Here is a 14,409-nt window from a genome sequence, read left to right as displayed (position 1 = left end):
TGGGTGCAGGGAAAGGAATATTCCGAGGCTCATCAGCTCTAGCCTGGAAAACCGTTGGGAGAGCCCCAGGGCCCCACCTGGGAGAGGGCGGCGGGACCTCAGCCAGGCTCGTGGACACAGCTGGGCAGGTGCCCCGGGGTGTGGTCCATAGACCCAGGGGGCAGGAGCACAATTTCCCGGCTGTCTCCAGAGGGGTGAGGGGGTCCTCGAAATTGCCCAGAAAAGGGGGAGCTTGTGTTAGCAGCCAACACTCGTGGCATCTGGGGGTGGGCGGGGGATGGGGTGGGCACATCACGGAGTGAAGGGAAACAGTGACAGAGACAACACTATTATCAGTTCTGCCCTGTCTCCATATCCCCCCCGGGGCCACACATGACCCATAACCGTCTTTAAAACACATGAGCTTGAGTCGATTCGTTTTTAAGCGTGTATCACTCCATCAAAGGAAAAGCCGTATCCCGGGCCAAGCGATGGACATTTTAGTAACGCAAATTTTAAATAAATAAATATGAGCACATCACAGTTTCTAACGTTTGCCCGTATGCTATAGAAGCTGCTTCCTAACGCCCGTGGGTGTGCAGACCGCACTGTGGGCGTGGCGGCAATGAAGCCTCTTTCGGGCTCTGCCCTAGAAGAATGTGACCCCGTGTCACTCTGACACAAATGGATGCTGACCGTGCCATCCGGGGCCTGACGCGGCTCCAGGCGGAGCCCGCCACGGGAGGGACAGGGAACGGCTAGCTGTCCCGGCCCCAGTTACCTCTTCCACCCCACCCCCGAGTCTCTCCCCTCCCTTCTCACCCCCTGCAGCCTCCGGCTGGCTCCTCACCCACCCCTGGGATCCTCCTCTGGGGCCGGCTGGGAAGCATGGAGCCCCAAGACTCCAGGGTGACTCCCTCTCTCAGCACTTCACAGGACAGAGGGTCCCCGAGCACCTGCTACTGCACGCTGAGCTGGGTGCTGGATGCTGGAGGCACCCCCGTGACCTCACCGGATGGGTCCGTCCCCGCATCCACCAGCCCTGGCCTTCGGCAAAGACCAGCAGAAAGAACGGATAGCTTTAGACTCCACGTTCCTGGCCAAAGCGGGATTCCCAGAATGCCATTCCACACACACCTGAAACAGAATCAAGACGGCCTGGGGGAGGGGCGGGTCCGTCCTCCGTGAGACAGGCTGGGGGGCAGAGAGCTCACGGCCGGGGGGGCCCCCAGGCCTGCCCAGATGGCCGGCTTCGGAGGAAGGATGCCAGCCTCCGGGACACCCACCAAAACATGTGCTAACAAAGGAACTTTCCCGGGTCGACGGGCCGGGATTATTCCAAGAGGAGGACGCAGATGTCTGTTTTCCCAAAGACGGACGTCGCGGGATACATCAAATGCAGCAGGGTCCGTGGGGTCCACCAGACCAGGATTCAAATCCAAAACACAGCCACTGTGTGGTTTTAAGCAAAAACGTTAAGACTCCACTTTTCCATCTACTAACGGGAATTAGAACAGTCCCTACCCTCACGGGGCGGTTGTTTGGTGTTTTTAATATTTATTTATTTATTTATTTATTTACTGTTTACTCATTTTTTAGAGAGGGGGAGAGAGAGCGCGCGCGTGTATAAGCGGGGGAGGGGCAGAAGAGAGAGGGGGATAGAGGATCCGAAGCGGGTTCTGTGCGGACAGCAGGGAGCCCAATGTGGTACTCAAAGTCACGGACCGCGAGATCATGACCCGAGCCAAAGTCAGATGCTCAAATGACCGAGCCACCCAGGTGCCCCTAAGATTCCGTTTTTAAGCAATCTCTACACCCAACGTGGGACGCGAACCCACAGCCCTGAGATCAAGAGTTGCAGGCTCCACCGAGGGAGCCAGCCAGGCATCCCGGGTTGGTGTTCATTTTAAATGAGATAAAGGATACAAAGCCCGTGGCCCAGGAAACTGCTCTGCACCTTACAAATGCTAGAACAACAGCAACGGTAATTATTATTATTGCCACGGACAATGGCGCCAGAATGCAAGCCATTTTCTACTCCCCTCAGATAACCAACCTAAAACGCGGCTCCAGCCCCGGCTCCTTACGTGTCTCTGAATTCTCTTCAAAGCTCCCATTCCCCAAGGCCTCCTGGATACCCTTCGGGGGTTCTCATAATGGCCCTACTGGGGCCACTATATTCACTGTCGCCCCATTCTGTTAACAGCACCCAGACAGGAAAACCCTTACACCCACGAGGCGTCCACAGTGGGATGTTCCGAAGGGAACGCTCCCCGGGGGCTGGATGGCCCCCCATTACCCTGGCCCCGGGTTACCGGAACTTATGGAACTTCAGGTACAGAGGAAGCGCGTGCTCTCTGGTACAGACGAGGCTGGGGTTCCCGTGTCCATTCCTGCCATTGCTGTTCCTTTCCCTCCCCTCTCTCCAGAGGCAGCCACCAGACCTATTTTGATGTGTCCTTCCAGACACTCTTGCTTATGTCCACACGATACATACGAGGCCACAGGAAACGCCGCTAGTCCTTGTTGATTTTCATACAAAAAGAGTATTTCCCCACCGATCGCTTTGCTATAACAATGCCTTACGGATCTTTCTCTACCGGGACACACAGATGAATCTCATTCCTTTTAACCTCTGTAAACTGTCCTGTTAACGACCGATGGATATTTATGTTGCTTCTAGGTTACTTCCTCTTCCCCCCCCCCCCCCCCCCCCGCCTCTCTCCTCTCTCTCTCTGCCTTTTCCACTGCAACAATGCTGTGGGAACATCATCATGCCCGCCTCCCTAGCCAGGTTCTTGGGGATCTGGAGGAAAGCCCCTCCACCCGGCCCCTCTCTCCCCGTCCAGCTCCATGCCCCCTGCTGCCCTCCCTGAACGGCAGGCGACCTGCACACTGCTCCTCGAGGGGGATCCCGCCAGCATTGTCCGCCGTCCTTCTCTGCTCCCGCCCGCACACCCAGGACCATCGCTGCTTGGGGAAATCCTAGGGACTCTGCTGAGCCCGTCTCCGGTCCCACGAGGCTTAAGGAAACCCTTTGCCCACCACAACCACCGGCTTCCACGAAACCACATCTCTGTCTCCGTCCCGGTCCTGGCACAAGCATCCTTGGACCAGGCTGCAGCCTCCTTGGAAGACAGTGAAATCCCTCTCTGCCTGTAGCAGCTCTCTGCACAGAGTTGCTAAATCGTACCCAGCAAGATGAAAGGGGGCCAGCCAGCCGCTCCCTCGCCCTTCCCTCGGTTCAAGCAAGCCACTCCTATCTACACCGACACACAACTCCTCCCATCCTCAGAGCAACGTCCGAGGTCATCCGGGCAGCACAAGGACCCTCATTAAAGGGAGAGACTCTCTGGGAAGCTGAGTGGCTGCGAGGTCTGAAGCCAGACACACGGATCTTTCTGCGGAAGCGAAGCTGGGGCGGAGAGCTCACAGATACTCCAGGATCGGTGGCGTCGTCCAAAGCGTGAACTGCATGTCCATCCCGGTCACGGTGATGCCAATTCCCAAATGGCAGTCACGCCAGGGCTAAGCTTTTTGCTTGGATCAGCCGGGCTTATCCACGACACCCTTCGATTATTTTTTAAAAAACGTGTTAAAGCTGAAAGCATCAACTGTAGTTTCACTCTACCAAACGGTGTATCTGTGAACCGGTCTGGGTGCTGTTGATGTGAAACCCCAACTGACAGAAAGACATGATTACTCTTTCTTGGTTCACGTTCAGCTTGCAGAACTTCAAAAAATATCTTGCATGCCGCCAGTGACGACACACTGTGAGAAGCATTCATGAGAACAAGACGAACGAGACGACTCTGAGTCGTATTTATTGACGGCGTTTGCCAGATACATCGGTGATCAGAAGTGTCAGAACCAGAAACGTTCCAAGTGACTTCTCCACGGGGAAGCCATCTGCAGTGAGGGACTTAACTTCTCCGTCCCCACATCCCACACGGTGATAGGGAGCTTACACCCTTTACACCCGTATTCCTCAAGATAATCTCCATGCCAAATGTCGCCCCCCGCGACCCCTCCTCCAGCTCACCACCTAGGAATGCTAGGAAGCTTCTAGAAGCTGAGGTCATCCAACCTGTCCACAGAAGGCAGGAATTGGGGCAATCTCTACGCCCTCACTTCCCTTTTAGATCAAAAGCAGCTCCACTTCCCAAGGACAGTGGGGGCCGTAGGAATTCAGTTATTCACGTTAACAACTTACTCATTAGGCACAGCAGATACCTCTTGAACAAAACCAACAGTGTCTTAAGATGGGAAGGAGGGAGGGACTCATATAGCTGGTTCTCCTTCAGCCCCTCCTCCTCCCTACAACCTGCCCCAGGATGGGCAAACATCCCCCAGAGCCCAACGGCTGGGCCCGAGAGTGACCCAAGGCCCAGCGGGAAGTGACCTACTGCCTGGGCATAGTGTCTTGTCTACCTTTCTCCCATCAGTACGTGAGCACGGAAAACTCAGCATCCCAGGTGGATGGCACATGCCATAAGGGACCCTGATCCTGGGGACCTGGCCTGGAACCCCCATGACGGCTCCGATGCCATTGAGCTCCTGGGCAGTGCACCCTTAGACCCAGATCTGCTCCTGATTCTGCTGACAACCTGCCGGGTGACCTGGGGCAAGTCAGGGTGTCCCTAGTTGTCAAACTGGGATTTTCTAAGGTTCTCACACCCTTGAAATTTCCCCATCTTAGCCCCTGGCTGCCCTGAATGCAGACAGCTCTCGCTCCTCCCAGGCCCTTGCCCAAGGCTCAGCTGCCTGGAAGAACCCAAGTGACTGGAACAGAGCTACGCTAGCTCTGCGTCACAGGCACCACCACCAGCCCCCACCCTGGGTATCCGGTTACTAGCCCAGCACTCTCGCTGGGTAGCAGTTCTGCCTCTGATATTTTTAGACTCTCCCCCCCCCCCCCACCCCCGCCCCCTTGGCCTGTCCCTAACGAGAGCCAGATGCATCTGGGGAGGATTCCACTCTGCACTCTGGGTAACTCCTGCAGGGCCTTGGGTAACTCCATCACGCCTGGGGCAAGAAAGGGGAGCCCCTGCTTCCCACCACCCCCACCCCAACCCCTATTCTTCCCCGGACAAGCTGAAGCCAAGTCCAAGAGTCAGGCCTCCGGTCCGTCTAAGGTGCCAGGTGCCTCCTTTCCCCACTCCAGCTGCCACCACCAAGTGCCTGCTCTCCTAAGCCGACGTCCAGGGCTGATTCTCCCTCCTAGAAGCCCGGCACCAACCTTCACCTGCCTCTTCTCCAGGGACTCTGCTCCAGTGCCTGGGACCCCACCCTACCTTTCGGGCATGGCAGCCGCCACCCCTGCTCTGTGTCAGAGCCCCACTTGTCCACAGAGCTGGGCAGCGGCCACATGTTACAAAACACAGACACAGACACAGACACACACACACACAGACACACACACACACACACACACACCACACACACACACACCTGCCCCCCCAGGGAGGGTGGTTGGATTCTTCCTCCCAAACGACTCATCAACCAGCCAGCAATCCAATGGCCGTCCCATCTGGCCTTGCAAAAACACTTCTATATTTTTGTCTCGACAGACTTCCCCTCCTGGTCATGTCTGACCGAGTCTACTGCGACAGGGAGCTGGCCTCTGCTGTGCCCCCATCAACCAGGAAGGCCGCTGAGGGGCAGGACAGTCCCCAGGGGATGAAAACTTGGCCAGTTGAGTCAACCTATGAATCACTTGTGGCTGTAAAATGGAGACTCTGAACGCACACGCACGTGGTTTCGGCTCCTGCCTGGAATGTACGTGCGAGGCTGAGAAAGGAAATCTAGGTGAAACGTTTGCTTCCATCGCAGGAAGACAGCGTCTTGTGAAGCCAGGGAGGGGTGACTGAATGGACGTGCCCTGTATTTACAGTTAGATGCCACGGAGCCCCGTTTGCCAGACAGGGTGTCACTTTGCTGGGTGGGCGGTGTAGCCGCAGCCCCCGAGCCTCCCCACCAGGCTGGCCACCTCCGTGGCTTCCACCCCAGACACCAGTCCCCAGATTTCCCCACTTTAGGGAGTCTCAGTTTCCCCACTTTAGGGACACAGCAAGCTCCAGGCTACGTGGCCCGCTCTCCAACTCCCACTCCTCAATTCCTGGCCCTCAATTCCTGGCGGGGGCAGATCCCAAATCCCTCAGTGGGAAAACAGGTTAGGCGTCTTCCTGCCACCCCCATGCCCCTCCCTCGGCTCTGGGCTTGGCATCTGCCAAGGCCCCCCTGGGCATCTGGGCCCTGTTTTTCCCAGAAGGGTCTCCCCACCCCCCCCCATCTTCCCGCCCCATTCCAGGAAACCCACCGGGGCATTTCCAGGTGGATAAGGGGAGGGCTTGGGGAGAGGGAGGTTCAAAGTCTGGCTCTGGGCACTCACTAGCTCAGTGCTCTTGAGAAATTGACTTAACGTCTCCCACCTGGCTCTCCCCACCTGCCACCTGGGAGCAGGGATGGACGCAGCTGTGTGAAGCTTCCAGAAGGGGAGAGCGTGGGCGCACCGAATGCTGCACAGGCGTTCCGCAAACACTCCATTAGCTTCAGTTCCCATCCGGGTCCCTCCCGCAGTCCTAGGGGGACCCGGGCTCCTGTCTCTTCCTCAGCCTCACTTCTACTTCCTTGTACCGAGGCCAAATTCTGGGAGAGGTGGCTTGCAATGGTCAGCAGCCTCTGAGACTCCACTAATTCAGACGGAAGTAAAGAGGTGGCTGGAGACTTTTTTTTTTTAATGGTGGTAAAAATACATACAATCGACCATCGATCATTTAAGCACTTGTAACTGCAGAATTCAGTGACATTAAATACACCCCAAATGTCATGCAATCATCACCACTGTCTATACCTCAAATGTTTTCACCCTCCCCAACATAAAACTTACCCATTAAGCGATAACCCCCCACCCCGCCCCAGTCCCTGGCAACCTGTACTTTCTGTTTCTGCCCTATGAATCTGCCCGTCCTAGGTGCCTTTCGACAGTGGGATCATACAAGATTGGGGCTGCAGCCTTCCCAAGCCCCTCACCCTTCCTCTGCCTGTCACTTTTCAGGCTTGCCTCTCCAGTATAGACACCGCTAAAATTACAAGATCACCCCTGAGCCAATCCCACTCCACACACACACACACACACGTCTTTGGAGTTTGGAAGGAGGCAGGGTGACTTTCCCCAAACCTGATACCGGGCTGTCCGCCTTGTTCCAAAAATAAGGGGTGGCTTCTGCGGCCTGGAAGGAGGGCTTTGTTCTGCGGGGTATCCCTATCCCTCATGTCCAGATACCCTCAACCGGCTCCCATTTATGATGTCCCCATGGGAGCCCCAAATCAGGGCCTCCTTGGGGTGTGTTTAGGACCCTGGATTTGGAGAGTGTATAGTCCCTCTATACTCGAGCTCCAGCCTCCCCTTTCTCTGGAACCCATCGGTGGGGCCGCCAAAGACCCCCACCCCAACCAGAATGAGAAGGGAGAAGCGGCTTCCCAGCGGCGCCTCCAGGCTCCTCCAAGGAAGTTGCTCCTCGTCGCTGGGGGGCGCAACGGAGCCGCGGCCGAGGGGGTACCCACTGACCCGGCCTGGGCGCAGCCCGGCCCGCCGCTCGGTAAGATGGGGGACGGTGCGCCGAGGCGCCCGGGACCTTCCCGCGACAGACGGCTGCGCCGCACTCCGAGAGCCCCGGGAGGGCAGTCGGCGGGGGCGAGGGGAGCCGCCCTGACTCCTCCCCGAACTTTTCCCGCCCGCCTCGGCGCAAAAGGCGCAGGAAGCGGTCCGGGGGTGGGGAGGTGGAATTCGGGGTGCGCGGCGAACTCGGCGCACGGGGAAGGTCCGCGCCCTGGTCCCCTGGCGGAGGACCGTGGGGGGGGGGGGTTCGGTACGGATGGGCCTCGGCCCCTCCCTGCCCCCCACCAACGACGGGACTCCCTCGGTCCCGTGCGCGCAGGGGCGCGCGGCCGGCTCCCGGGGCGCACGCTGCCCGGAGCCCCCCCGACGTGGCCCTGCGCCCCGCGCGCGCTTCCCGGGCGCGAGCCCCACTCACCGGGCGCAGGCGGCTGGACCGACGGACGGGCTGGGGCGCGAGGCGAGGCCGCCGGGCTGTTTTGAAGCTCTGGGCTGGGACTGCGCGCCCTCCCTCCTCCCTCGCGGTGGCGCGGAGCCTCCTCCCCGCGTCCCCTCCTTCCCGGATCCCGCCTCCCGGGGCGTGATGTCAGGGGCCCGGAGAGCGGAGTGGGAGGGCCGGCGGCAGGCGGGTGGGGGGACGCCGGAGGGAAAGGCTGCGGCCCGGGGAGCGCCCCCGGCCCCCGGCCGCCCCCGGGCGCAACTCGGGCCAAGTTTGGGGCGGAGTCTGCCGCGCAGTTCGGGGAAAGAGGGAGAATCGCGCCGCTACGGGCAGCCAGGAGTCCCTCCGCCGCGCTCGCCCGGACGGATTTCCACTCCCTCCCCTCTCCGGTCCCTCTGCCCCCCTTTTCTCCTCCAACCTTCCCGTAAGGGTTCAGAACGACGGATCTGGAATCCGACTTCCTGCTGGAGAACCCCTTCTCAGGCCCACTTCTCAACTTTGTGATCCTGTCCTTCCTACACCTTTCCTGCCTCGGTTTCCTCTTCTGGAAAGGGGAGTCACAATGGGACCTGTAGGGTCGTTGGAAGACCCGAAAGTGGTGATACACGCGGGCCCAGTGCCTGGCACATAGTTAGTGCTCAGTGAATATGAACGGTTGTTATTTTTATTCTGCGACCTTGGTGGGAGGGGGCAGGGCAACCGGGAACCCAAGTCTTAGGACTCCCGCCGAGCCCACCCCCCCCCCACTTGCTGCTTCCCCCCACTGCACACACACCCTTGCACAAACCACCACCCACATCCTTTGAACCCACAGCCCTGGAATTTATGATCCCTAGAAGTGACAGCAGAAGACAAGGAACAGCCAGCCTCTCTTTCCAGCCTCAGTTTTCCCATCTGGAAACTGAGAGGACTAATGTGTTCTGGAGGTTCTTGGGGAGTTGGAGGAGGCCAGAGGTACCCAAGCCCCATGTGTGGAGTGGGGGGAGCATTTAGTATACTGAAAAATCGAAGAAGTTCCAAAACAGGGCCACAACATAACAGTATATTTTAAGCTTTTAATTTAACAGGTTCATATTATTTGCATGCACCCCAAAATACAAGGCAGTAGACCGCATTACGGAAAAGAGAATTAGAAACACTTTTAGGAAATACCAATCTATTATGCACTGGCTGATGGGGCCAGAATGCCATGTTTAAACTGACTGATGCCAGTCTTTTTTCAATCCTGCTGGGGAGCTCTGCAAGGGGAGAGCCTCCCTGAATGGAAATTAGAGATCCTTAGGAGATCTGAGAGCCCCTCTGAAGGGCCACGCCCCACCCCCAAGGTCCTGAGGTTCCCCAGTTGCTCTGGTGCCTGACCTGTCATCTCTCTTTGAATTTTGGAATTTAATGCTGCTCAAGACCGCTATCCGCTAAGCAGAAGGTTTTCTGTAGGGCTAGAGAGGAGGCAGGAAGGTGTTCATTTGAACTGAGGCCCTGCCTTAAAGGGAAGGAGAGTGGGGTCTGGCTGCAGCCGAGGAGGGCCAGGTGGGGCCCAGCCACCAGCAGGGACATTGGCATTTGCTGTCCCATGGCCACTTGGAGGACGCAGGAAACCCAGGAGGCTCTCCCAGAATGGACAGTCCGGGTGGGTTTCTGCTTCAACATTCCCTTCAATATAACCCCACAGCCCTGCAAAAGAAGTTGCCCTCGTTTTCTCCATAAAGAGACTGAGGGTCAGATTAGCTACCTAAGTAACTTGCTCAAAGTCCTCAAGTGACGCATGGAACGTGGATTTGAAATCAGACCGACTGCAGCAAGACCACTCTCCTGTTCCTACCACGTCACTATTTACCAAATGCTAACCATGGCCAAGCTGTCACTACATGCCCCCTGAACTAGTATTCACTTACTTTTTTTCCTTTAAATCAACTCTGTTTATTTAACTATATTTATTTTAAAAGGAAACCCTATAGCATTACAGTAAACAGGAAACAGTGCCATTCAGCAAACATAGATGAGAAACTTATAAACGCTACCCAACCCCCCACCCCCACCCCAGCGTCCGTATATTCTAGCCAGATCCTGTTGCCTGAAAGAACCACGAACCTGAAGTTGGGGATCTATCAGCCAGCCTGGGAGGTATTAGGGACACGTTAGCACAGAAGGAGACTCTCCTTCTTGTCATCAGAACCACTGCAAGATCACCAGGAAAGAGAAACTCCTTCTCACTCTGTGATTCAAACTCACTCTCACTCTAGGCAGTGCCTCCTCCCGAATCACCTAAATCACCTCCAGTGTGCCTGCTGGTGGGGCGTGCCTCACCCCGGGAAGCACCTGGCAAGACACCAAAGAGCCTTTCCAGGACCCAGAGAAAGGAGGGGATCCACTGTTCCTCTCTATTGTTCCCAAACCCCGCTCCAGAGCCCCACCTACCTGCCCATTCACCTGCTGCCTATGCCTCCTAGTTTGGTTTCTTTAAATACAGTCCTATCTGTCCGCTAAAACTGCAGGCAGAAACCTACCTTTACCCACCCGTATTCACACTCCTGGTGTTTCCATAATAAGCTGGAAACCTCAACATGGTGTGGGGGGAAAATAAGAATGTGTTCGATTGAGTTCTGGGGCCCAAATCTTCACCTGCTATAGAGCAGTGTGCATCCACACTCCAGCCTTGTGGCCAGAAGAGTGTACATCCCTCCCCCCGCCCCCGCCCCTCCGATGACCTTGAGGCAGGCCACTGGCAGCCTTTGGTCAATGAGATATTAGCAGGCAGGGCACACGCAAAGGCTGGGAATGCGCTTGGCCAGTAAGGCTTACCCTCGTGTGCTTTTGCCATTTCTGTAAGCAGAAGACACCCCCAGTAGCCCACGGTTTCCAGAAAAATTAAAGACGTGGGGAGCAGAGCTACCCTAGGTGACCTACAGAACTCCCATCTGGGACACAGAGCTGTTCCAGCCAAGCTGCAGGTGCGTGAATGAGAAATGCATGTCTGCTGTCGCACCTATGAGGCATCCTGGCTGATTGCTTCACAGCAGGAACAGGTTGACAAAAGGCCAGGGTGGGAGTCAGGGGTGAGGCGCACAGGGTACTGAGAACTCTGGCCCCTCTTGTGTGGCCTTGCTGGCTTGAACGTTTTAAGGTTCTGCCCGTTGCTCATAACCTGCTTCTGTTGACTCTTTTCTGTTCTTAGAGGGAATGACAAGCGGTGTCCATGCCCCGGGGCGAACGTGATCCCCAGCCTTCAGGCAGTAGCAGGACTTGGAGTTGTAGCAGGATAGGTAACGGAGACTAGGCGGGCTTTGGTCAAGAAGGGTGGAGACCCTAAAAGACAATATCTAAAGCCATAAAGTCCGGATGGGAATGGACGAGATGGGAAGGTGATTCGGCCAGTGCACCCCCCTTTTGGTTGGTGGGTCAGTTGAATCTTGACAGGTGTCGCAGAGGCTTTTCTCACTTCCGATCAATAGCCATGTCCTTTGCAAGCAAACTGGTGGACAGGCTGCTAGGGTGCCACCCCTTCTCCATGTGACCCTACCTCCTGGGGCTTCACCCTTGTGTGATCCCCTCCCCTTGAGAGTGGGCTGGACGCATGACTGGGTTTTCATGAACAGAATAAGGCAAAAATGATGGATGTCACTTCTGTGATTAGGTTACAAGCACTGTGACTTCTGTCCGGCCAGCAGACTGTCTGTGGCCTCTAGGTTAGCATGCTTTTTTTTTTTTTTTTTTTTTTTTTTCATAAAGTAACTGCCATGTTAGAGAGATCCACAGGAAAAAACCAAAACAAAACAAAAAACAAAACAGAACAACAACAACAACAAGGGAAACTCTGGCCAACAGCCAGCCAGGAACTGAGGCCTTCCGTTCACCAGCCCTCGAGGACCAGAGTAATGCCAACAACCATGTGTGTTTAGAAGCAGATCCTTCCCCGGGTGAACCTCCAGATGAGACCCCAGATCTGGCCACCATCCTGACTTGTGGGAAGTCCTGGGGCAAAGGACTCAGTGAAGCCTTGTCCAGATCCCTGACCCGCGGAAACTCTAAGTGAATGTAGGTGTGCTAATCGTGGGGGTACTTGGTTATGCAGAGACAGATAACGAACACACTAAGAATCAGCATCTGCTGACTCGGATTTGGAGGGATGGGTTCTAGCTGCAGTCTTTGTATCAGTCAGGATAGGCTGGGTGACACCATGGTAACAAATGATCCCACAATCTCTGTGGCCGGCAACACAGGTAATTGCTGTATCTTGCTCGTATTACATGTCCGTTACGGGTTGACTGTGACCACGTGTTCGTATCATCTTTGCTTCACGATGCAGGCTGATGGAGCAGCCTCGATGTGGACCGTCGCTGGTCTCAGGGAGGTGGGGAGGTAAGGGAATGAAGTACACACCGGCTATTAAAAGCTTCTGTGCGCTCACATTTCGTGGGCAAAGCAAGTCACGAAGCCAAGCAGCAAAAAATCTCCCGCTGGCCATGTTATCCTGGCAAATCGCTTCATCTCTCAGGGTCCAACTCTATCTTTGACCTTGGCTTACAGCTCTAGATGCCTCTGCAGGGAGGAATACAGCCAGCACATGCAAAGACCTCACAAGCGACATTTTCTCTCAGCTGCTTTTCCAGATGTGGAGCAGGATTGTTGGAGGAGAGCTGCCCAGGAAAAATTCCAAGTATGAAAGCTATAGGAAACTAATGTTGGGTCAACCCACCCCCCCCCCCCCCCGCCCCGCTAACCAAATGCCTTGCCATCAGCACTTTAGGCAAGGCTCAGCCGGCTGCCCATCTGCCATAAGAGAGACAGCTACGAAAGCCCTTACTGCCTGCTGGATGAATGGCCAAAAGACCTGAATTCCTGGAGTGGGATCTGAGAAATACATTCTCTGGAGAGATCATTTCCTCCTGTCGCCCACCTCCACAGACTGGGTGGGGGCGGGATGGAGGCAATGGTTTCCAGCAGAGAAGAACCCTCCCCCCCCCCCCCCCCACCGCCTCGCGTCCTCCAGTTACAGCTTGGAGCTCTGGATCTCATCATTTTTCCCTGTCGTGAAGCATCCTGCAAATATAAGAAGGATCCACAATACAAATCTCGTCCATTGGACCTACGACACAGAGGTTCAACTGTCACCGAAGTCCACGGCCGCAGAATCTCCAGGCCCCTGTAGATACGGCCCCTAACCACGTTGTAAGGGGCTTTCGGGTCTCTTGAAGACATCACAGACCTAAGGGGTTGTGTCTGGGTTTTTCCCATCATAGACACGTTTGGCACTGAGCCCCGAAACATCTGGCTGCTTGACTAAAGCTCCCGGGTTTTATCAGAAGGTTCGGCCCCGTGGGGACGGAGCTTGTGAGCCCTCTCACATTTGAATTACCCTGAAATACATCAGAAAGAGTGACAGGAAGCAGGGCAGTATGCTTTCCACCGCCAGGATCATTACCACCCAAGCATCTGGAGCCCAGGTAGGCCCAGGGGACGTCTTTAGCAAGTCCCAGAAGAAAGTCCTCTGGCGTCTCCCAGCATGGCAAGGCGGGCAGAGGTCCCCTGTCCTGGCCTGTCCTGAAAAGACGGAGTACATTTAACCCCGAAAAGGCAGAGGGGAAGAAAAAAGTCCCCGTTGTTAACAGCGTCCAGGGTGTGCTCTCATTTTCCTGGGATCTTAAGCAGAGTCAAAAATACTATTTCTTTGTGCTTTTCTAAATATTTTTAATTTTTCAAAAAAAAAAAAAAAACCTCCTTGCCTTCCTTCCTTTCTGCCAAACAATCGCTCACAGAAATAATATATTTCCAATCATTCACTTAAAGTATACTTGATGTTTGGGGGGGGTGCACCTGGGTGGCTCAGTCGGTTAAACGCCTGGCTTCGGCTCACAGTTCGTGGGTTCGAGCCCCACGTCGGGCTCTATGCTGACCGCTCGGAGCCTGGAGCCTGCTTTGGATTCTGTGTCTCCCTCTGTCTCTCTGCCCCTGCCCCACTCACACTCTGTCTCTCTCTCTCAAAACTAAATAAACGATAAGGCTGATGTCCCCGACCTCACAGTACTTTGCAAGTCGCACACTAAGTGTCCTTCAGAAAAACGAATAAAAAAAAAAGTATATTTGGTGTGAATGTCCTACGTGCCACACACTGTTTGAGGCACTGGGAGTCCAGCAGTGAACAAGCAGGTCGGAAAAACGCTTGCTCTCAGGGGCGCCCGGCTGGCTCAGTTGGTGGAGTGCGTGACTCTTGATCTCGGGGTTGTGGGTTCAAATCCCCCATTGGGTATGGAGATTACTTTAAAAAAATAAAACCTTTAAAAACAAAACCGTTTATCTCATGGAACTTACTAATCAACACTGTTCCTTCATTACCCTGCTTAACAGTGACATGGGTTTTGTTTTGTATTTCTTCCTA

General features: G+C 55.4%; 1 protein-coding gene across 1 annotated transcript in view; it reads right to left on the bottom strand.

Annotated features, from left to right (window-relative positions):
• EMP2 (epithelial membrane protein 2) overlaps positions 1–8,215 on the bottom strand; it is a 33,238-nt gene extending 25,023 nt beyond the window's left edge. Inside the window, exon 1 of the mRNA XM_060648471.3 lies at positions 8,016–8,215. The gene's annotated coding sequence lies outside the window, so the exon portion shown is untranslated. The remainder of the gene's footprint in view (positions 1–8,015) is intronic.
• Positions 8,216–14,409: the final 6,194 nt, after the last annotated feature.

The sequence above is a fragment of the Panthera onca genome, chromosome E3 (genome assembly GCF_046562875.1).
Source record: "Panthera onca isolate mPanOnc1 chromosome E3, mPanOnc1 haplotype 2, whole genome shotgun sequence".
NCBI lineage: Eukaryota > Metazoa > Chordata > Mammalia > Carnivora > Felidae > Panthera > Panthera onca.
The sequence above is the reverse complement of the archived record's forward strand: the minus strand, read 5'-3'. Positions and strand labels throughout refer to the sequence as shown.